The sequence below is a fragment of the Vanellus vanellus genome (assembly GCF_965231255.1).
Source record: "Vanellus vanellus genome assembly, chromosome: 7".
Lineage (NCBI taxonomy): Eukaryota > Metazoa > Chordata > Aves > Charadriiformes > Charadriidae > Vanellus > Vanellus vanellus.
The window spans coordinates 12,404,429-12,429,588 of record NC_138912.1 but is presented as its reverse complement, the minus strand read 5'-3'; the positions used below and the strand labels follow the sequence as shown (position 1 = coordinate 12,429,588).

The following is a 25,160-nucleotide window of genomic DNA, read 5'->3' as shown; positions in this document are numbered from 1 at the left end:
AGGGTTCTTTTGGGGGAAGTTTTTGAGTTGGAGAAAGTTTTTCTCCTTTATTTTCTGTGAAATATTACCTGTGAAATGCTACTCGTACCTTGCAATTGCAGTGCTATGAGGCAGAAACAAGGAAGGAATCAAAACGTTGTCTTTACATTTTGATAAAGTGATAATGGCTTTTATTAATAAAAAGCTTACTGCATACTTCTGTGCACTTCAAACTGAATAGTGCTGAGTTGCCTTCCTCCACTAAGAGTGCATGAAATTGTTACTTGTGAGTGATGATGTAGTGAACTCTGGAGCTTTCTGCACTGTTGAGATGCTAATGCTAAGTTCACATATTTTTAGCCATGCAGGTTGCTCATGCAACACATGCAAAACCAGTTTGCTATAGATAAGAGTACAGATTATATAGCAATAATCTCTCAAATTTCTCCTTCTAATAAGCTTTTAGGGACTGGATATGTCAAGCATTTGCTTTATCTGTGTGATTGAGGAAAAATTAATGGATGTTTTCTTTTTGATTGCTGTCTTCAAAAGTGTGGAAATTCAAAAGAAATGGCAGAGCAACTTAAAGTGCTGGTAAAAATGAAACATGTCTAGTTCTTGACCTGCAAGTGGATAACTATACTTACATTGCAGGTGATGCTGAACTTCTCAGGTTAGTTATTTGCACAGAATTGAAAATACAGGAGTGAAACAGCAATACTGGCAGTGACATATTCATCAGTAATGCTTTTCATTTCAAGAAACAGAGTGATTTATTAGTCCTTTTGACTTTGCATTAAGATTGTTCAGGTAATCACCTCTATCTTTAAATTGAGGTCTCCTGTGATGCTTGGGGTGTTTAAAATACAAGTTGTTTTCCTGGAAACTTGGGAGACTGTCTGCTGTACATGGAGCTCCAGTATGGCTGCGTTCCCCTTGGTGCTCGACTGGCCTCTCCTGCAGGCTCCTGGTAAGATGAGAAGCTGGCAAAAAGCATAAAAAGGAATTAACGTGTGGCTGGAAAAAAGATACAAGGGAGTCTCAGACTTTTTATCTGGCGTCTCCAGTGCTGAAGGAGAGGTTTCTATCTCTTTGCCCAATTCAGACAAGAGATTTTACTCCAGACATCTTTTGCCCCTCACTGTGCAAAACCTGTCAGATCCTTTTCCTGACACTTTCTCCCCCACCAGTCCCTCAGAAAGACTTCAAAAGAGATTTTTCCCTATTGCAAAAGGAGCCAGACATGGCCTTTCTTACTCACCCTGCATTTGAAGCATTGATAAGTAACATGTGGCTGGCTCCAAACTGCAGACTTTCCCAGCCATTTGAGAAAACGCTGTTAATCGTTAAGTTTTAAAAAAAACTATAGGATTTTTCTTCCTTCTTTGCAATTGCTCTTTTGTGTAATATATCCCAAGAGTTTTGATTCTCTTCTGTCTGAAGCAGTCAGAATTCACTGCTGTCTTTCTGATTAACACATATTGAAAAGAAATGTCAAATTTCTAAAACTTTTCCATATGGGAAGGGTTTCTTTATTCATAATATGTGTCACACTGTTTAAATGTAACTTTTTTCTTTAATGCCTTTGGATCATCAGTGTTTGGAACATTTATTTCAGGAGTGCCCTAGCAGAAAGAAAAATACTATTTTAAAAACTTGAGACTGAGTAAGAGGAGCCTGGAATCGAAATCCACTGTCTTGTGTAATTGTTTAAACCTGCTATGCAGTTTGGCGAAGGTATGAACTGAGAGGTCTTTTCCATAACAACCTGGTCTAGTGAGAGGTGTCCCTGCCTATGGCAGAGGGGTTGGAACTCTGATCTTCAAGGTCCTTTCCAACCTAAACCTTTCTATGATTCTATGATAAAATGTAGCTGGGGCTTCATCTTCAAAGACAAGGGTACGCCCGAGGATGGTTTCTGATCCTTTTAATAAGAGCAGAGCGCACTTGAAAGGCAAGGCTGCAGATGAAGAAGAATGTAACCTGGGGGTTTATGAGCTCATTTAATAACTCCAATCTGGTGCATCGCATTATAATGATAGGAGAACATGGTAAAACTACTGCCTTTTTATTTCCTGCTCTGTCTAAGGAGCAGTCTAAAAGCAAATAGTATAAAAATACATTAAGATGGAAGATTAATCTAAGTCTGTGTTCAAATTTATCACCTGAACTGGATTTTTCTTTAAAAATAATACTAAAAATCCCAAGCTCTCCCTGAAATACAGAGAAGTTGGCATCATTACCCCCAACCATTTAACCTGGTTAAATAAAACTCAGTATTGGCTCTCAGGTGTTGGGCAAACTATACTCCCTTCAGCTTCTGTACCCACGTGGTTTGTGTGAGGAGGGCTCAGACCTCAAACTGTTAAAACATTCAAGGGACCTGTTGGGGCCACTTTCTGAAAACATCTCACAAAACTTAAGATTCAGCAAGTTTGTCAAGTTGCTTTTTTTAATGCTTTTTGAGAGCGATGGGTAATGCCTTTCTTTGACATGAAGCACATTTCTATGCCTCAGTTAGCATTACTCATTTTGTTAGAAGTTAGACTTTTAAAATCCCCTTACATATAGTACTGTAGAAAAGGTCAAGGTAGGGCAAAGTAGGACAGTTACCAAAATATTTTTGCATATTACCAGTGTAGAGTTGACCAAAATTTTTATCTCTAACCTACTTGGTGTCAGTCTTTAGTGTCCCATGCTGCCCTGCCCATCCCACCCTACCACCAGTACAGTGGCATATCTGTCTTGCAGAGTGGCTGTAGCAGTGCTGGTGAAGGTCGAGGTTCTAACCAGGCTGCTGTAGTTTTGGTGCTTTTGAGCCCCTGGGATTTCTAAGCTTAGAGAGAGGCTAGATGTTGTTTTTGGGACTATTTTAAGCATGCTTTTTATGCTTGCCACCCACCTGCCAATGCATATTTCAATACATCTGTCTATTTTACCATCACTAAGTGTATATCTTCATTTTCCTGCTAGTCCAGCAAGGAGGAATTGGGATGAATGCTGGCTCGAAATCTATTGAGGCACACCCCTTCCTAGGCTTGAGCAAGGGAAACTGTTTACTAAGTGTTTACTCCTGGATATATGGCACTTCATGCAAATGTGGAAAGATTATATTCTCTGTCTTCTGTCAGTTACCAGCCCTGACAGAACCATACTTTAGCATCCTATAGGCCTGGGATCCTCCTGCTAATTCTGCCTTTATTGGCTCCTCTGAGGGGAGAGGGCAGGGTGAACTTTCTTATTTTGGTCAGTTTTTTAATTGGGGCCGTTTAAGTCGCCCAGGTGGTGCTCTTCAAATGTCAGTGATTCTAGATAATCCTGTCTCGGGGAATGATGAAGCAGAATATGAGATACAAGTGTATTTCTGCCTTAAATGCCTGTTTCCATAAATACTCATAAAAAGAAGTTTGTCTTGCAGCCTGTTAACAAAACCAAAACTAAACTAAACATACAGTTGGGCTCATGCACATTTCATTAAACCATGTAATCTGATACCTCGTTCTCTACAGCAATCAGTTTCAAGACTTTTTTTTGTTGTTGTTGTTCCTAGCATGAGAAGTTTCAGTGAAGAAGAATCTGAGTCTTTGACTTAATCTTCTCGCTAAATATTTGTAGCTGCAGACAACAATATTTGTTCATACTGTGTCTGCACTCTGCCGTTTTCTCATTCATCTTGGAAAAAGATCACAATGAATCTAGTGAAGACAACTGTATTTTTCTGGAATCCTTCATTTGTTGGACTTTTTCTCTCCTGTTGAGGTGAAGAAACTTTCTGGAACTCGGTTAATGTTTGCTTGGCTAGTCTCAACCCTATCCTGTACTGGACACGTCAGTGGTGCTGTATCTCTTCCACCTCTCCAGCTTTCCCTGCTGGTGGTAGTACTCATGCTGAACTGAGCTGTTCACTGTGACCAGTTGCATCAAAGCACTGGAGCTCTGCCCAGATAGTCATAAACAAATGAAATACAATCTCAGATATATATTGTGCAAGCTAAAGTAATCAAAGAGAATATTTAAAAAAAAAAAAAAAGACAAAAGGAGATCCTGTTCAATGTTTCTACAGTTGTTGCCTTTCTCCTGAAAAAGCACTTGCTTAGTGTGTAGCTCCTGTTGCTTTATTACGCATGTTGAAAGGGTTGTGTGGTTATTTGACTGTGTTTTGGTTTTAATTATTATTTTAAAAATACCATTGTTTTCAACATAGACTGCCATTACAAAATAGAACCTGGTTCTATGTATCCTCAACACCAAGCTGATGATTCTCTTGTCTCAAAAGAGCCAAAACCAAAGTTCCTCTGGCATGATCAGCTTGAGCACTTGCACTGCTTCTCTCGCTGTGACGGAAAGCTGGAGGAGGCGAGAGTAGTAGTGGAGGATGAGGAAGGTTTTAAAGTAAAGCAGGAAAACATCACCCTAGGATACTTTCAGGAGTGCTGCTACTTCTATGATCCATAGTAGTAAGGAAGACTTCATTCATGCAGCCTTTTAGAAAGTGAATAAGACGCTTGAAGCGAAGATCCTACTTACTCAGGCCTGCTGCTGATCCTTGGGTTTGTGCAGAATTTCTGAAGATATTACTTCTGTTGTGGATTTAGGAAAAAGACATTCAGGCTTTCCCAGCTGGCATATCTTTTGGAGGCATTATTTTCATTACGTTAAAATTCTGAATTGTCGGTGCTGTCCTTGCTGCTTTTTTTTTTTTTTTTTTTTTTTTTTTTTTTTCCCTCCCCACGAGTGCCTGGAATGTGTTGAAGACTGTTGGATTGCCCTTCAGTGTTTTCCCTTTCCCTTTCAGATGCCCCTATCATGGAAGGGGTTTGCTGGCAGCAGATAAGTTTTCATATCTCGTTCCCTGTCAAGTTCCTTGGTCTGTGTGATAAAGCAGTTTCATGTGAGGGAGGAGGAGGAAGAGGACAGCATTCATGTGAAATCTCTGCACTAGGGATCGGAGGAGCTTGACGGGCATGTCCAGAAGGAATTGTAGGGAGTGGATTTTGCCGAGCATGGAAGAGAAGTGCTGGAGCTCTGGAGTTCACCAAGCAAAATACTTGTCCTTTTAAAGTTGACACGAGGAGGCTGTTACACGTTAGTAGTACAGATTGTGTTATCAAATCCTGTTAATCATGAATTAATGAAGAACAGCTCTGGAAAAAAAGAGTTGATGTAATTACTCAGTAGCTTGTGACATGATGATCAGATTTTCAGCTTTTTCTATGTGATGCTGGAATTAAAGCTGAAAATGCTGATTCAAAATTGCAGACTGGCCTATTTTAAATCAGTAAGCTTATAACTGCAAGAGAACAGATATAGCTTATAATTAAATATTGTTTCCAAAAGGCAAGATAATTCTATTTTGCTAGCATTATAACTATTAACAAAATGGGTTTAAATGTGTCAACCTATCTCTACCACATTGTACTTAATTTTTTTTATTACTTCTCAGCTTAGGAGTAAGTCTGTGCTTGATGGCTTAAAAGTGCTGAATCTTTGTGAGCAAAAAAAATTGTAGCTAGATGTGTATCAGTTTATCAATGTGGCTTTGCAGTGGAGATTGTTGGATTTTTATCCAGCCTAGTCTGGTTTGGCTTTATTCATAAGCTTAGTGGAGTGAATGAAGTATAAATGTTTAAAAATTGATCTGTTTCCAAGGTAGTTATAAGCCTTAAAACTGTCTTCCACTCAATACTGATTTAATAATTTCAACAACAGCCTGTAGGATCTTTTTTTCTCTTCACTCATTGAACTGTATTCAGTAATGATGACCTCCTTAGCAAATGTTGATATTTAGAAAGTCAGTTTGATAAACATACAGCTTTTTGTTTCCCCTCTGCTGAAGCTGGATTTACTTCTTAACAGTTCAGTTGTAATAACATGAGGGTTTTCTCTGTCTGCTAATGACTAGTGAGCCTTCATAGAAAAGAATCTGTTAAATGTGGAGCTAGTTTTGAGATTTGGCTTAGTTGTGTACCTTGGCATGTCAGCTGAAACAATGTCAGTCGAGTTGTTTGCAGCTGACGCTCTCTTAATTCTGTTCCTTCAAAGGGCTTATGCTGTTAACTGAGCCTTTCCAACGCTACAATCTCTGCTGGTTATCTGCATGGAGCGCTAGGAAACGTGATCTGTGTTGTGTCATCTTTAGGCTGAGGAGAGTCTTGGTTGAAGAGGGATGGGGGTGAAAAAAGTCTAAGCGCAAGTCTGATTTCTTTATGCTATGTCTACATTCAGGAACTGTTTTCAGTGGTACACAGTTGCTGCTATTGCCTCGTGTCTACACCTCAACGCAGAGAAAGATACATAGGGTTTCAAGTCAAACAGTTCAGTTTGAAACTTGTCTATACAGGTAATTGGAGTAACCTATAATTAGTTCTCTTAATTTTAAGTTCAAGTTATCCATGTTTCTGTATTAACACTAGTGCAGCTACACAGATCAGTGGCTGATCATCGCTGAATCAAATCTGTTTATTCTCAGCTAACCATTTTTAATTGTAGGGATAGCGCTAGATCATTTATACTTCACTTGGCTGTAACTTAAATTACGAAGAACTAACTCAATGTTAAGATTGAGCTAGTGCTTCTAATAAAGTAAAGGAGTCAAGCCCCTGAATATCACGATTTAACAACAACAAAAACTCATTTGTTTGCATTTTGTTTTCAGTCTTTGAATGTGTGTTCCTTAAAAATAATTAAACATGTGGTATTATGAAACATATTGTAACTCACAGGAGTTCCGATCCTAGTTATAATGCATTACAAATCACCTTGATGTTTGGAGCAGTAACCTGCTACTGTGAAGGTACAGAGGGAGGTAACTTGGAATGTTTTCAAAGGAGTAAGCCTGTTGATACCAGTCTCAAGCTTGTAGAAGGCAGTGACTTCAGAAAGCAACAGTGTCTCTTTCAGTACATTGGCATATGGGGTCTGGGATAGAAAAGCTGGTTCTTACCTGGCTCCCAATAAGTAGAAGTTTGAACTATGGTTACGTTTGTATGGATGAACCAAAAGTCTGTTAACATCTGAGCTGGGGAACTGAACATGGCGGTTTCTCTGCCAGCCTTCTGCCTTTGCTAGTCATAAAAGTGAGAATGCTTGTTTTAAAGAAGGTGAAGCTTGCAGGTAGTAAAGCATCTGTTTAAAGACTGTGAATTGTAAGTTGGATAAAATATATACAGTACAGAAAAGACCTCCAACCTTTTTTTTTGCTATTTTTTATTTCTGAGGTAAGAAAGGTTTTATAGCAGAGTTAAGGAATCTCTTAGAAACAAGGAGACATCTTTCAAAAGTTGAAGTTTTCTCCAAAGAAAATAGGGAATAAAAAAAAAAAAAAAAACAATCCTCCTGCAAATTAAATTTTAAAGTATAATAAGTCTGGCCAAAAGATATTCTGAGAAACAATTTGCTAAAGATATGAGAGCCTACAATAAATCATTTAAATTGAATCATTTGAAGTACATCAGAAACAGACCTCCTGCCAGACAGACTGGAGAGCTGATAGATGACTGAAGTGTAAAAGAAGTGTTCAGTGAAGATAAGGTGCAGAATGAAAACTAAATCATTTGTTGCCTTTCCTGAGATATTTCAATGCAGAAACCTCACTCCATAGATGATACTTTGAGAATTGGTCTCAAATTGAAATGTTGGTAGAAAAGATTTTTAGAACCTCAAAAAAAGAGGGGTGTGGGGGTGGGAAATGTAGCAAATTGCCAGGAGTAGATAACACTTGCCCAGGAGATCTTAAGGTAACAGCATGTGACAACGCTGATCTGGCAACTGTGATCTCTTATTGAAAACTGCTGCAGGATCAGAGGCAGGAAAATAGGCAAACACAATTTCAATATATTAGAAGTATTCCAGGAGTAGTCAGGGTACCACAGACCGGCAGGTCTGCACAGGCAAGTTGATATGTTTCATTAGGAACGAAGACCACAGAACTGATAAACATGTGGGCACATATCATTTATCTCATGATTTGAGAGACATTTCAAATAGATGGTCTTTAGCCTTACGGTGAGACATAGAGTTTATTGGGTCTCTTCTTTTTCCTCCCCTTCAGCTTGAGGAATTGAAACTGCCAGCGATGTAAAATTCAAGAAACCAATCATTTATTCTGTAATCATATAGCTTTGTGAAAAATATACTTAATAACCAGAAACAGTATACTATACCGCAATGTAACTTTTTTGTTAAATTGGATGGATTTCAATAAATAATTAGATCATAAGAAATAGTAGACTGAAATTAACTGTATTGTGTCAAGTGTGCTAAATGACCTGTATGTAGTCAAAATGGGTGACTGTTAACGTGCATTAATTTAGATGTGAATGTCTGTTCAGTTTTGGCCAAGTTCTGACCACAAGATATAAGTGAAGGTTAGTTTTTGGTGCATGTGGCATGGTCGGTAAGTAGACTCCTATGAAGTCAACCAAGCCTGAATTTTCTCTTGTCTTCATGTGTGATTGGCACGTGTCAGATTGCATGTGCATGACTTCTTTTTACGTTACTGTTAACACTCTCACCCTGGTAAGAGGATAAAAAATGAATAAGGTATAGTGTCATCCTGGCTTCAGATACAAGGGTTCAGGAAAAAAGATTCTTTGGACTCATAGTGGCTTTATGCAAGTTATTCCGTGGGTACAGTCTCTTTAAGGTGTCTAACTTTGCGGGTGGACCAAATGAAGTTTCTTCAGTGTAAAAAGTTTGCATTGGAATTAAATATCAGATTTTTCCTACTAGTTCATCATAAGCATATAAATGCATGAACTGAAAGTGGAAATGGGCATTTTATGACCTTCACTTTTTCTGCAAAAGAGAAAAATACCCACTTAAAAGAGCGAGCTGTTTGATACACTTGTTTCGACGATGCCTCCCTGGAAGGAGTAAACAGTTGCATAAAGCAATAAGGCTGTGTGCTGTGAGGATTTTTTTTTTTTTTTTTTTTTTTTCAGCTACTTGTCATCCTAAGCCGGAAAAACTTGCATTTCACCAATTGTGTATAAAGTTGCTGATGACCTGTAGATGTTTGAAAAGATAATTAAGGGTGGAAAAAGAAAGCAACCTTAAAATTGAGTTGTGTTTTTAAAAAAAAAAAAAAAAAATAGTACCTTAATGATGGTGAAATAGCTTTAAAGTGAAACATACTTACTAGACCAACCAAAAGGCCTTCTGCTGCATCCATCAGCTATTTACCAATTTGGTACCAAGGAATCATAAAATGAAGAAAGGTTACCAGAGAGGTCTGGTCGCTTCCACTGAAATACTTAGTTTGACCAGATCTGTCCTTCTGGCTTTGGCATGGTAGATATAAATTTATGCTATTCTCTTTAAAGCATAAAACACCAAGTTTGCGTCATTGTGGGTTTTTTTTGCACATGTTGTGTCATATGGAAGAAAGCATATGTTTGTAGGTGGATGCTGATAAGGTTGCATGATTTCAAAAAGTATTCAAAAATCCTTTCATCTTCACTGTAACTTAGTGTTGTATGCTTGCCATGAATCATGCCAATTCAACCCCAGATCATCTAGCTGTTGTACAAGGAAGTAAACTAAAATTAGCTTGTACCAAATACATTTCAGTGCAATACATTCAATACAGTTCACTGCAATAAACTCTGTATTGCAGTGAGTATAGCTAGGTGCTTGTAGGGGGCTGATGGATGCAAGGGGTTTGTTGCTTTAACTCAACTTTCAATGTGGACTGTTAAAGGATTTCTAGTATAAAGCAGTACTCTGCTTATTTACATGTCATACTAACAGTGAAATGTAAATGACTTTAGTACCACGTTGATGCCCAGAAGTGTGAGTTGTGTAATGTGTTTGCTTTTTGGCTCACTTTTCTTTCTTGACAGCAATAATAAAATACAGTAGAGAGTCTTTTGAGATGTATGTTAGCTTCAAGCATTTACTGGGAGCAGGAGGGAAAGCATTATTGTTGCTTTAAAAATCTTTTATGGAAGTTGTTAAACGCCACTTTCTCTTAAACTTGTTTGCTTTATAGTGGTCTCCAAGGTCATACATTTTCCTAATCAAGTAAATCTGTATTTTGCTCACAAACCCAATAAAACTTAAATCTACTATGTTTCACCTCTTCTTCTTCCCCTCACTTTTCCTCCTGCTCTATTCCTGCATGTTGACTCTTTTTATGTATGTTTTTTAAGGAATCAGACATGTATTTTCACTTAACGTTTGTTATGTTAGCAGCTCCTGCATTTGGTATTCTGAAAGCTTGTTTGTGCCTGGTCACTTTTTCTCAGAGCATATTTTAGTCCACACTCACACTACTCTTACCAGATCTTGGTATCTGCTTGGTACCGCTAGGTACTCATTTTATACCGTGTTGCATCGCAGTGCTGAAAATTAGTATGTGATATGGCTTGTTGACTGGAGCAATGTAAAAGATCCCTTTGCTTCTGAATTTAATGAAGTGAATAGAAAAAACACATGCCAAAATCTGCTACCTGTCATGCTGTGTGAATTGCCAGAATTTAGTAAGTAGAATCTTGTTTTTTAAATCCACCATTTGCCATTTTTTTCCCCTTGGTATTTAAAGTAGCTAAGTGATCTCTTATGCATTTTGTTGGTCTTGCACATAGCTTGCTAGTGTTTGAGCAGCATGTGTCTTACATAACTTGAGATGTCTGCAGTATGGATGTCTACTCATGAATTACGCCTCTTGCAATCACGATAAGTCTACAGTGCGGCCAATGAAGTCTAGTAAATGACTCATTTCATCCTAGGGAGAGTCTTTATTAGACAACGAATTGAAATGTTATGTAAATATCTAAAGTCAGGAAAAAAGAATCACACTCTATGACCTAATGAATGCATGAACACAAATGTTGAACATTAAGATGTTAAGTTTCAGTAGTTCATACATAATATGAATGATAAATGAAAACTATTACTCTAGGACTTAGGAATTTTCCTTTCAGACTGGGAACTTTTAGACATTAGGCAACTTTTGTTTCTGATTCAAACTCCAGGGAGAGAAAAACCTAAATCATCCCTAGTGACTCACAAATTATTTAACGATAAAGTATGAAATGTGATAATTCACACACTGAACTCTTGCAGGTTCGGATGGGTGCTATTTGTCCTTAACCATTATGTAATATAAGTATTTCTGGGTACTATCAAGCACCTTCCATATTTCAGTAATTATTCCAATGTATGCGATACATATTGGCTATTCATGTGGGCACTTTCTTAGCATGAGTAAATGCAGCTTCCTCGTACTGTGGCTGAATGTGAAAACTAGAGATTTTCTAAACCCCTTTTGCATTCTTTTAGTGTGAAACTATTTGCTGTATAGCAAATCTGAGAGCTATGCACCACTTAACCTCACTGCTACTCACCCATAAGTCTATTTTGGGATGTAAGTGGTACGCAGGCTTGGAGCCCTTTCTGCATCTGAATTTTAGCCTTAGTCATTTAAATTTATCTCCAGCTTGAAGCATCATGCCTGAATTTAAATGCTATATCCTTAAGAGCAGAAGAATTGTGTGTTTATTTCTGGGATGCATCTTCCATGCTTTTAAGTGATGCATAGATCTGGATAGGTTTGCTGCACAAGAACGAATTTTGCTTTGGAGAAGAAAAAGGAGAAAGAGACGAGACTAGTCTGCAAACAGTTGTGTTTGGTTAGCCAGTTGCTGTACGTGCACCTGCAAGATATGCTTGAATGATTTCTATTTGTAGTGCTCAGCTGAGTTTTACTGATGCAGTGAAATTTACTCTGTGGTCACTTTTAACATCTATCAATATTTTCACAGTCTTCTATTAAAACATTACTGAAAACTTAGCCTAGGAAACAGTGTTGAAATTGATAGCTATTGATTTAATACCTATTCTGATAACTGTGGGTTGGAGGGAGCTTTCTAAGCTATGTAATTTCTTGAGAGGCAGCTACAGCACTGTCACCATCCCTTAGTCTGCCAAAATAGCTTAGGTTTTGAGGTAGGTCTTAATAAAGCCTTTAATCCCTGTGAGATTTTAAGACTAAAAACATCACATTGTTTTTCTGTTTAAATATAGTTTTGTCTTGTATTGCACTGTATTTAGTAAAAATAATATATTAAGTAATGTATAAGAGAGATTATTATTTGTATTGCAGCACTTCATGTGAAAAGAGCTAACGGTCTTGGAGATCTGGCCTGCGTGCCTTGGAGGTCACAGAGTTACTCAGTGCAACTGCTGCTGTGTGCCCTTGCTTCCACCTCCCTCCCGCTGTGCCTTCTTCCCCAGTGTAAAACTCAATTGATCACATACACAAACTTCCTGTGTATGTTTCTAATATATGATAAAGTCAGGTTTTGCTGTGGCAGACAGTAAGTAATGTAAGAAATCATCCCCCAATGGATTTGCCCAATGTTGAGCAACTAAAAGTGAAATTATGGGAAGAATGATGTGTGTGGTTCTTCCTTTCAAGCAGTAGTGGAACTATTCCTGTGACAATATGGTGAGATTACTTGCAGTCTAAAGTGTGCTATACTTCTGATTTTAAAAAAATTGTGTTGCTTCTGTTTACCCATTATTGAGTCATTGCTTCTGAGGGAGTAAAAAGAGAAGATATTTTAAGCCATTTGCACAAATTTATACTTTCCAGTCAACCATACGATTCAGATTTACTTTCCTTGGAAAACTGTAAATTACTTAGTCCTCTTTTGTATTTTTCCCAGTGATAATACTGCAGCTGTGTGTAGGTGTTTCAGAGATGATGCAAATCTTCCTGAAGCATAGGTCTGAAATTTAGAGAACCATATTTAAAAAGGTAATGTTTAAATAGTTAATCAATCCTGTTTGGTAAAAGAATATAGTTCTCATATTTGTTTCATTACTGTACAAACGCTATATCACAGTCTTAATTCTGTAGAATGTTTTTTTTTCCACACACTGGTGCACAAGCCTGTAGCTTTTAGCAAACCCAATTTATTCAACAAAATACACAAGATGGTACTTCGGTGTGCCTTTTTGTAAAGGGAATAGCCCTTGGATAGCTACTTCTTACCTTAGGTACTGGTCTTGAAAATTGTCAGGTGGAAATATTTTCTTATTAGTGGTGTTCTTCTGAATACCTGTGCAGTTTGGGAGGCTGTCCCTGGGTGAGTGGTCCAGAAAGGTGACCTGCTGTTACTAAAGATCAAAGGAGTTCTTTCTAACTGGTGGTGTTGGAGCTGAAGAAAAAACACCAGTAATAAACATTGGAAGAGTGTTGCTGAGTGTGGCTTTACCCAGCAAAAAGGAATCCATATGGATAATTTGGAAATTTTAAATGGGGGCTGGCTTGGGTTCCAGGAGGAAAAAATACATACTGTTTTTGTTTAAGTGTGTTAGAGGAAAGATGAGCTGTGCGTGTAGCCTGGTGAGTTTATTCCAGAGTGGGATGAAATTTCTAGGCGCTTTGCAGGGCGGGGTTTGTAGATGTTACCCATAGCATCCTCCTTTTATATACTCTGTGCCTTTCCTGAAAATCCAGGGGTGGGGAGGGCATTATATTCATAGGAAAGACTCTAAAGAGCTGAATTCTGCCTTAATATCTGTAGCTTCAGGGCTGCAAGTGTTGGGAAGATTATTTACCAATAAATAGCAATTACTAATCAGTAGTAATTACTTACCAATAAGTTTTACTCTAGTATAGATGGAGCCAAGTCTCCAGCAACCTCATTGTAAAAGTGCAGAGTCCAAGTAAAAGTAATGGCTTTTGTGAAGTGCCCCCAAATCTACCTGTTTTGCATCAGCTAATGTAAAAACATCGCGGCAGAGCTGATATAGACACGTGGGTTTCTGAGACTGTCCCACTTTATCTCTACCAGTAAGTGACAGTCGTGTCCATCCTGCACACTAAGTGTGACTTTGTTGGCAGCTCTCCATCCCTGTCTCCCCATCCTGCTGCCCTCTCCCCCAGATAACTTTATCCTCATAACACAGATATGCAGTGCACTGGTCTGGATTTCATTTCTTCTTATTCAGTTCCGTGCGATCTTGCGCACATTCCTAACCCGTTACCAACAGCCCATGTATCTGAAAGCGCCGTATCAGCTTTCAGTGGCAAAAGCTTGGAGAGGAAACAGGCCGGTTCCTCCGTGCGCAAACAGCTGGGCAGTTGTGGATGGAATTAATTGCTGATATACACTGGCTGTGTTTTTCTTCTCTTGTCATTTCCTTTGCAGCTGTGAAATGCGAGTTTTTTAGGCTTTGAAAACAGCACAGACCTCAGCAAAAATAGTGAAATATGTATGCTTATTAGGATTTGCATACAAAATAAAACCTCTCCTAAGATTTAACAACCAGCACTGTTGACACCGGTATTCAAATTCCAACTGCACCTTCCAAAAGTAATCTCTGACTTTGGATTTCCAGCTTGAAAAAAATCTATTGGGGAAGATTTGGCTTTCTGAAAGCAACAGTCAGTATTTTTTGAAAATAGTCTGAAGTTGAGCATTGAAAGTAATACGTTCTGAAAATGGTTGTCTTCCATCTATAGTCTTAGACCTGTTATATTAAATGGACTGATGCTGCGGTAGCCAAATGTGAAACAGTCAAGTTGCTGCAAGTCATGTTCCAGGCCAGCAGTTATGGGAAACTTATCACGGGGTTGGAAAATACGCATGTTATCTACAGGGCTGCATGTCTGCCTCAAGGCTTCACCCAGCCCATAACAATGCAAAAACAAACCACCCATCACAAATGGAAAAAATACTGTCAAAAGTAGATTCTGAGCACCAATGGTGTCAGAAGCTGAAACATGCTGGTTTTAGTTGTAAAATCAGTGGAAAAATGTGTAGTATCTATTGTTGAAGATAATATTTTGCTAGCTTCCACCCTGTAATTCCCACAGATATTTTTCCTCTTGTTTATTAAATTGTTCTAAATGCATTTTTATTTTACAGAAATTATCAGGCCTCCCATACTAGGAGGCTTATGCTGCCATGCAATTTACTCCAGGGAACATCTATAAGCTCTTTTGCCAAAATAACTACAGCTCTCCTAGGGATTTTACTGATACACAGTAATTGTATATTATATATTTATAAATAGTCTGATATGTAGAATGGATTGTTTATTTAAACAAATGCTAGAGCAAGTTTTTGTTATTTTAAGACCTGGTTCTAATAACCAAATAAATGAAGTTGTACAAATATGCTGAAAATGTCCCCACCAGCTTGTGTTATGCAATTACTTCTACCACAAGATGAGTATTTCAAAGGTCCCACTGAAACCAGGGCCATTATTTGTGGTAAGAAATACTGTGCAGAGTGAGGAAGGGTTGACAGACCAAGATCTTTTTAATAAAAATAAAAAAAGGTTACACAACTCCTGAAAGGAGCCAGGCTTTCAGTCACAGCACCCGCATCTGCCACTCTTGTAGAGACCGCTGCAGAGATCTCTGTGACTGTACTTGCAGCAAATACAAAGGAGTGCATCCTAGTTTAGCCTTTCATGGAAGGGATTCCCGCTGTGAACTTGTATCTGTCATGGCTAATATTGCACAAGGAGACACCAAACCAAGCCTGGTTCACATGGCATGCAGGAAGTTCAGCTGTAGTAACTCGATTGTGAATCTCGCAGGAAGTTCAGCCATAGTAACTTGATTATAAATCTAAGCCAGAGAGTCAGTATGCTTGAACTGTGGCTGTTACTTCAAAGAATAAAGGCTGCCTCTTTGAAAGGCTTCTAGGTTTATAGCTATACAAAAGTTACTATTACATAAGTCGTATGTTATACATATGTATGTCTGTATATATCTGTATGTTCATATTTTATTTTAAATATACATGTATCATAGGCACCCTGTCCTGTATATGTCACGCTAAGTACTTTTTTGGCAGGTAACAGAAGTTATGGAAACAATTAAAATTCCTATGCAACATTGGATTACTTATTTGTTTGGAAGAGTGGGTGGTGTTTGTTGGAGGGGGAAAAAAAGGAAGATCTGTACTTGAAAACCAAAGTGTAAAAGCATTCTGGAGTGTTTTTACCAGAAGGTCTTTTCGTCAGTCTGTGTTTTGACAGGAAGGTCTGGATATCAGGAATACACCAGGGTACAAAACCCAGAACTGTATCTTGTTAGTAAATATTTAAGAAATTACAGAGCTGCAGTGTTTTTTTTTTTCATGGCCAGTAACCAACTGTGTCCATTTCAAGGCACTAAACAATGTATGAGAACCAGGCTCTTAGCTGCCCCGTAGTGCAAGAAGTTGTTAAGGTTTAGAAACTGGTTGCTTTCTGCTCTGGCTTCATGTTATTTCCTAATCTACTGCCTGTCTGACTGAGAGATTAAAAGTGGGAAAAAAACCCAACCCACTTTTAAGAACTCATAGTAGCTGGGAAATTTAATTTCGGCTAACAGTGAATATCTTGATCCAGAGAGTCCGCAACTGCATTTTCCTATGGGTTACGTGACAGATTGGTGGCATGATTTGCTTTGCAAACCTGTAAATGAGTTTGTGTTTGTGAATCTTGTAGCTGTGGTTTCTTTCTCCACCCTTTTCTCATGAATAAACTTGAAAAATATTTAGGACAAGATTTCTCTGGACTTGCCACATCTGATGATATCTTTTTCAACTATGGTCTTTGTATATATGTACTTCTAAAACAATTGGGAGGTGTGGTGCAATGTGCTTCCTTGGAGGGAGGAACGCTGTTAGTAAAGATTACTATTTCTGTGAGAAGAGTGAACCACACATGCTAATACTGTAGCTGGGAGGAGTCTGTGGCTTTGGTTCTTAACTCTCTTTAGGTTTTGTCAGTGACCTGGAGCAGAGAAGTGTTTGGTCAGTTGTGGTAAAACACTGAAAAGGTTTTAATCTTCCTGACAACTACATATCTCAGTATACTAATAAATTCAGTGTCTTAATCAACCACCTGACTTGCTACATGAAGTAATTACATGCCATTAATAAATATTTCAGATTGTTCTGTATGTGACTTACAAGCCTTAGTTGCCTAATTAAATACATGATTTGGCAGTACTAAAGCTCGAGACATCGTTGCGTGAACTTTGTGTAAGAGTGGGTTCATTCAATAAAAAATAAAAAGAGCATTTAAAGAGCCTTTTATTCCTGTCATAAAGATGCTTTGTGCTATTGCCGTTGTGTATTTGACAGAACGGTTGGGGATGGATGCTGCAGAAAGTTGTCTTGTATTTTGATTTTCTTCTATTTGAGACTTGACTGATTTTTATCTTCAATGTTGTGACATGACTGGTGAGTTACAATTTCTGTGTTTAAATGAGGTTTTCCAGTGTAGTTAGTATCTGTGTAATCTATAAATCAGTTACTCTGTTTGCCTCAGTTGTTCTGTGTATTACATTTTGGGTTGGTTTTTTAGTTTGAGGGTGTTTTTTTTGTTTGTTTTTTAGGAAATGTGATCTGACTTTGCTTCTACTTAAGTCAAGGAGAGCGCCGGCCTCAGTAGGACTGGGCTCAGTCTTGAGTACATGCTGGCGGCTAAAGTGAGTGCAACCACATTGGGCACAGGGCTGATTCTGCTGTGGTGCAGTACCGTGATGTGCTGTACTGGCCTCTGGGGTTTTAATTTTAACTCTGTGAAATAAAATATATCAAATATGTTTGGTTCTGGTTTGTGATTGGGTTTGGTTTAGGGGTTTTGTTTACAGCTGAGCACAAATAGGTAGGTAATCTTGATTTAACTTGGAAGACACATTTTAATATGTGGCTCTAAAACAGCACAGCACCAGTCACAGAGCAATTGTTTCCCTGTAGTTCGCTATCTCAGTTTATTCTGTCAAAGTAGTTCAACTTCTGTGAGTACGTGTGCTAATGGACTTTTATCATGTGTATGAGTAGTAGCAGACTAGATAATCTGTATTAGTCATTGCAGTGGGAGATAATAGAGAAGTCTGCTCTCATTTATAACTATAGCAAAATGCATGAAGTAGCCTTCATTAACATATGCTATAATAGCGTTGAATGTCTTAGATTACGTCAGATAGATCTCTTATGATAAACACGTGACCAACTATTTCAAAATTGCCTATGAAATTCCATTTTATGTCAAACACCCCCCAACCCCAACAAAACCCTGCGAAAATGGCAAAGTACCTGGGTATTTTAAAATACATAAACTCAAACTGGAGAGAAAAGATGAAGAAAAAGCTTCTAACTTTTAGTTAATCATGCTTTCAACATCTGGAATTAAGTTTTTTCTTAAACACAGTTTTAAGATACGCAATATTAATACCAAAGTTTTATGAGGGCACTCAGAGCTTAGCCTGGGAGTCAGATACTCAGTTCTGGCATTAGTTTTTTTGCATTGATTCCACATTCTGACACTTCACTTGGTTTCCTCGCCTCACTGAGCACTGAAAGGGACGTAAATTGACATAACTAGATTTTTCTGACTGGTGCAAGGGAAACGGTCTGAAAGATAAACTCTAACCTATCATCCTGTCAACAAATTTGCATTGTTACAGAAGTAAGAATTTATATACCATGGAGTCAAGAATAGTATGCAGGAACAATGCATTAAGATAAAGAAAGTGCATGCCTGAAGTTATATTTTTATCAGCCTAAAAATAGCTAAGCATCCCACTATCTGATTTGCATTTCCATCATTTTGGCATAAGGAAAGTTCTGAGTATTTTCACTGGCCTAAAGTGAGAAAGTCCTAACTACAACAAAAGTTGAACAAATTCATGGGAAAACTATGAAAGAGTTTGGCCTGTCACAGTAGTTTTGGGATGGCTAACTTCTCTTAGCAGCCTATGCTGTCTTTTCATCATGACACTGTTCAGTTACGCAACCTTGGGAAATTTCTCTCCCACTGAATGCACTCTTCCTTTATTAAGGCTAATGGGAGTCATGTGTTTGTGTCAGTGGGAAAGCAGACCCTTACAAATCTTTCTGGTAGATTTGGTGGAAACAGAGCTCACGTTCATTATTGCTGTGTTCTGGGCAGTTGGGTGTCTCATTAGTGGGATGTTAATGGTGTTCAGTGCACTTCTTTATTGGACGAGAGGATGTGAAAATATAAAGTGAGTGACTTCTCGATCTTATCATTCCCTGTATCATTGAATTGATTTCTGTCTGTTGCGTCCTTTCTTCCATGCCAGTACTCAAACATTATTACCTGTGACCTGGTGGATGTGACGCTGGTGGTGCTCCAGCCCCGCTGTCAGGCTCCTCGGCCCTGCGCTCATGCCATGGCTCCCCTCTCCCTGGAAGCTTACTGCAGCTCGGTAGCAACTCGCATATTTTCAATCCCCCTACAACTTAAAGCAGGGAGCAGATAATAAACATTGATCAGGTAGGAGCCAAATCTTAGCTGTCGGACTGTCAGCATGGTATCTTTATAGTGATAGCCACGCACGGAAGGAGTAAACACGGTTTTGCACAGATCTGCAGGGAAGGGCCTGTGGGTGGTGATGGGCAAGAGCCATGCCACCACTTTGCTGAGCAGATGTTCCTGCAAACCGCCTGCTAACAAAAACAAGCCCGCCATCTCCCCGCTGAGTTGAGTCACGGGGCAGACTGGCCCCCTGTGAAGCTGAGCCCTTGGCCAACGTCCTGCAACGCATGGTGGGAATTCGCTTCCTCTCAGGAAACGCCAGCTTTTGGTGTTTTATCTTGCCGATGCAACTGCAAGGGAACAATAGGCTATTAGAGTATTAGAACAACTGAGCCCCTCATTACTTCGTTGTGTAGGGGAGGCTAAAAGGAGGAGTTGGTCTCCCTCAGAGCTAATTTGGCAGCCAGTGCTTGAGGGCCTGGGCTGGTGGTGGGTGTGAGGTGAGGGTGGCCCGGAGGGAGCGTGGAGGGCTTCCCCTCGGGGCTGCCCCCAGCAAAGGGAAGGAAATAAACACAGGAAGAGAGTGTTGGCAAAGTAAAAGTATTTGGTTTGCTCTTTCTTCTTAGTACAAAATCTGTCTTCATTTTTCAGCTTTTAAGACAGAACTATTACATCATTGATTTTTGTCACTGTGACTGTAAGAGCGGCTGGAAATGGCTGAATTGCAGGTGAAGTGTTCAGTTACAAGCAAAAAGGTGCTGACTTCTCCAGTTCTGTGTGGAATGGGACAGGCAGGCTTTCACCTCCTGCGCAGAGTCTGCTGACCTGATTTTGAGTGCAGCCTTTGGAGCCGTCATCCTTCCTGAGACTGTGCACATCTGTAAGCAATTAGATAAATTATGCCATTGATATCTCAGAAATTAGAGTCAAACCTGCTGTACTAGGAATTTGTTGTTTCAGAGGAATAACAATATAGGGGAATGCTTTAATCTACAAACAAGGTGTGTTCCAGCTGTGTATGCTGTTAGTTTTAAAGGTGCACTTTCATTAGAAGCACTCTTATTTCAATGCTGATAAAATAAATAGAGCTGAAGAGTGGACATGCATTTTGAGGGAAGTCAGACAGGACACAATGTTTAGCTATTTGCCAGTAGCTCCTCCTTTATAAAACAGAAACAAGTTTCTTAGTCCCTCAGCTTTCACTGGTACACATACCCTTATCAACAAAAAAAAAGAAAAAAAGAAACCAGCCCTCCTGGTGACATTTCAGACTGGCTTGTGTAGAGTTTTCCTACCTCCATGGCTGGAGGAGGAGCCCATCCGGTATGTGAGTTATTTGTTGATCAGTTGATATTTCCATGATGAGGAACAACAAGGTGATAAAATAGTTTTTATTTTTTGTTGTTTTTTTTTTTTTTTTTCTGGAGTGGTGTACCTGTCACATCCTAAGAATTTTATGTATTTTTTTAATGTGTTTTTCTCAAAATAGATAATAATGAAGAATTGTGGCATTCCCTGTTTGGGTAGCTGTCTGCTCATTATGTAAATATATTCCCCAGCCCCTGACTGGAAGCCTGCTGGAAGCCTCCCAGTCAGTACCTTCACTCTGCAGCTCTTGAGTTGCATCTGAAGGTCCAGTACCGGAGACTTTGCCATCAGTTTGACAGGGGGCAAAGTGGGATCTTCAGGTGGGAAGAAATATTAAAAGCTAGAACATGCACCTCTCATTTTATTTATTTATTTTTTTTTAATTTGAGAAAAAACAAGCAGCTGTGCCATGTGAGCAAGCGTGTCATGAGTCTGCTGGGCAAGGCATAGTGAAGGGCATTATTCCGCTGGGAGGTTGGCACTGGTGATGGCCCTCCAGAGTTGCCACAAAGGATTTTCTGTTCAACATCTAACGCAACAAGAACATTCATATGTTTGCAGAGGGTTTCCATGGAAACCATGTAAACTGTGATGCTAGCAGACAGAGGCAAAGGTTATACTATTGTAGAGGCCCTTTTGTATTTTCTTTAAATGTTTCAGAGCAGCTATATTTCTTAACTGATACTCTGAGCTATGTAACAATTCGTTCAGATTTTTGTTTTGGTTTGGGTTTTTTTTTTTTCTTTTCTTCCTCCTTGACTGAGCATTTGTCATGGTTTTACTGAGGAGGTCAGCTGAGCTGCAAGAATAACTATGAAAATGTGGGGTTTTTTTGTTTTTTGGTTTTTGTTTTTTTTTTTTACATAGAATCACTTGGATGTCATAATTTGAATTGATTTATCTTTTTGTTAGTGATAATGATGCAATTGGAACTGGAACAAGAGGGCATGAAAGAAAAATTTCAAGCTATTCTACCCCAACTAGTACAATTCCTAATTCTGTTGAGCACTTTTATTGCTCAGGTAGACCTGACTCTTTCAGGTCATCATTCACTGGTGCTTGTTTGGGAATTTTGAATACTTGTCTCCTCTCAGAAGTGTGAGCCTATGCGACTTATAGATACCAGTTTTAGCATACGCTAAAGGCTAGCCAATGTTTTGAGAGTTCATGCCATTTTTAAATTTATACTACAAATTTAGATTTCCAAACGTATCTGTTTTGTTTGTTCATGGTTCAGGAAGTACTACCACTGATTATTAAAAGAAAGAGAAGTATTGGCTCTTTTATACGATTATCTGAGTTCCCATTTGACTGTCCTTGTTTGCAAAATAGTGCTTGTTCATAGGTTCATCTTAATTATCATAGGAGGTTTTTTTAAATAACTGAACTCTGTTCTGCACTCATGTCTGGGCTTATGCTGCATGTCAGCGAGAGGTCCAGGTACCTGCTTGTTGTTCACCTACTGCTCTATGAAAATGAGATCTTACCTGATCACACTATGCACATATTCACCCCTGCCACTTAACTTTGTAACCTCTTGGTTTCTTTAAGGTAAACTTGACACAAAGGTAAATAATACTCTTGCGCATTACAGAAGTTGATATCTGGTTAGAAGAGAAAGATGTACCTCTGTTCAACCTTAGCATCAATATCCTACAGGTAGTTCATTCCATCTGATCGTAGGGCAAAGACTGAAAAAAAGTCTAGTATAAGTTTACATGATTAATTGAACTTGTGATCAAGTTTGCAGAACCAAGAGATAATTTAAATTCTCAATTTTAAAGTGTTTTATACTTTGCTGCGAAAAGTACAAAAACCTCTTGGATGTGTAAGATCTATGTAGTATAGACAAATAACCTAGAGGCATTAATTGCACTTCCAAACAACATATTTTTGAAAGCATTTGCAGCTGTGCTTTCACAATACACGTAGTGGCACTTGGTAATTACTTTCTACATCTGTCCCATACAAGGATGAAACAGATGACGTGAAGTACTTACTGTGGTGGGCAATAGTTTCTAATCACGGAATGAAAAGGTGAAATACACTGTTGACTTACTTTTGGGCAGCTAGGCATGCCCATAACCTGCTGCACCATGCCAGGAAGGGACAGATTTGTTTTCTTACTACTTTATCTTTCTCTCTCTGATGTGTTGTTATTTAGATATTGAATGTATAATCATTAAAAGCTTTGTAGCCAGTGCTTTATTAATGTCACAGTTAAAAATAACTTCCAATAAGCTCCATTTATTTTAGTCTTCTAGAAACCACTAGTCTTATAGTCCAACATCACCTGATTACGAACAACACTTTGAATATAACATAAAAATGAGCATAGGATAGACATAACAAAAACCTATCTTCAAGTTTCATGATTGCACTCTGTGAGAGACTGGGGTTGTGCACCAGGTAGGAGTGTTTTTCATTATGAATTCCAGCTTTCTGAATTTGAAGCCAGAAGTCTCAAGAAAAAGTCTGTTCATAACAGCACAAAACTTTGCATGCTTTTCACCACTTCTTCCTGCCTGTTTTGCAGTACAAATTCTGTTCAGTTTTGATAATTTATCACAGAGATATAACATAATATTGATGAGGCAGGCAGAAATCAAAATCCCATAGCAATTTGCCAGAGAAGTAAAAAGAACAAAACAAACCCACAGCAACCTACAAATGGCATCTTAAATGCTTGTTCCCATGCATACTGGAAGCATCACTCAATAATTAATATAAAAAAATAGAAATCCAGCTATCTCTCTGACCAAAATAATGGAATAAATTAGCAAGTTAGAACAACACATCTTAAAGAAAAAAAAATCAATCTAAATACTGCCCAGCTCTAAAAGCAGCATCCACTGCTTCTCCTCTAGAAACCTTTGAGACCAGACTCCTGAGACCAGATTCATCCTGCAGATTCATTTTTTCCTTTTTTAATTAGGAAGCGAGTTCAAAAAAGATCTGGTGTATTCTTGTCCTCACTGTGGCTAATGCAGAGCTCTGGCTGCCCTGGGTCAGTGTTGTCCTCCGCAGCATTCCAGCATGTCTGTGGAAGCTGTTGTGAATGAGCCTTTGGCAGGCGCCTAATCACTTATTATTCAGCACTTTATTAATCAAGTTTTGTGGTATTTTTTTGGCATGTTCTTATGTTAATACCAAGATCTTTAATTCCTTGAATGATGTTAGGTTTTTACAGAGGTTTACAAAAAAAAAAAACCAAACCAATGTATAAATGAACAAGATAACTGAAAGCCATAGAAAAGATGTGATTTACTTTCACTCCTCAAGCAGATGTAATCTGTGTATCCTCAGAAATTTTTTTGTATCATCAGTAATTTTCTGATGGTACAAACTGAAATACCAACTTTACCTAGGATGATTTCCATGAGTTACCAAAATATTCAAAAATAAGCATTGCCAAAGCTCAGAACGTGTCATTTTTACAGCAATTGTAAATCGGTTGCTTTTGATTCATAACAATATAAGATAACGTTATAAGAGAAAAATTTGCCCCCACATCTCTGCACTCAGACTCTGAACTCAAGCCCATGGGTGGTAACATGTCTGATACTTACATTCAATATAAACATAAGCAGGCTTAATTGCAAACAGGCAAATGCCATTTTCAGACCAGGTTTACAAACGAGCTTTGGAAATTCAAATAAAACAACTTTTATGTCACTTTATTGATTTTTGTTATAATACATTATATTGAAATAGTTTTATCTAATATAAATATTCATCTAATAGATTTGTTGGCATAAGAATATTCTTGAAATTACAAACAAAAAAAAAAAACCCAGTAGGAGTCAAAACCAGAAGAATTGTTTAGGGAAGAACTTGGAGTGTCTTTCACGCTATATGTGTGACTGATGAAAGGCTGCACACGTCGTCAGAATTTCAGAATTGTAACCTAGGTCTTCACAACTGGTCTTCTGAGTTGCTGATGCTGCAACTCATTCAAGTGCCTCGTTTGTTTTTCCTCTAAGAGAAACCAAGCTTTTCTTCACTTTCATGACAATGCTGTAGTAGAAAGTAAGTGTCTCCTGAAGTGGTCTGTGGTGGATGGTGTTTGTGCCGCCTTGGCTGTTAGGAAATTCTGTTGCTGGTACATTGGACTGGCTCCTCTTTAGACATGAAAATCTGCCAGCTTATTCATGTTTCATGCTTAGGACTAAGAGGCGATGGTTTACTGTCAGGCTGGTTTTGCATTCTAGAAACAACCGTCGCAAATGTTTGCAAGTCCCCAGGATTTTGTGTAGCGTGCCAGGGTGCATCCATGCTCTGTGATACTGGGGTAGTCTGTTGTGGAGTGTCTTTTCTTTTATCCAGACTTCTAATGCTTACAAATGATGATGGAGAAGGAGAATTATGGGATAAAAGTAGAGAACTGCTTGCTTGCACTGAAAAATAATAGTACCTTAATAACGAAATACTTACATATTCTGCTTTTGACTTTTAAAAAATTAATTTCTACTATGCTTAATGCTGACTCACCAATACCCCTCACTGTGTTTCCTACCAAAGCTTTTGTTAGTAAATCTTCAGCACTTGCTCAGGGACATGCTGGCTACTGC

General features: G+C 38.5%; 1 protein-coding gene across 2 annotated transcripts in view; it reads left to right on the top strand.

The window, feature by feature from the left end:
- Nucleotides 1-25,160, top strand: part of ADD3 (adducin 3) — a 105,454-nt gene that overhangs the window by 39,305 nt on the left and 40,989 nt on the right. The window lies entirely within an intron of this gene.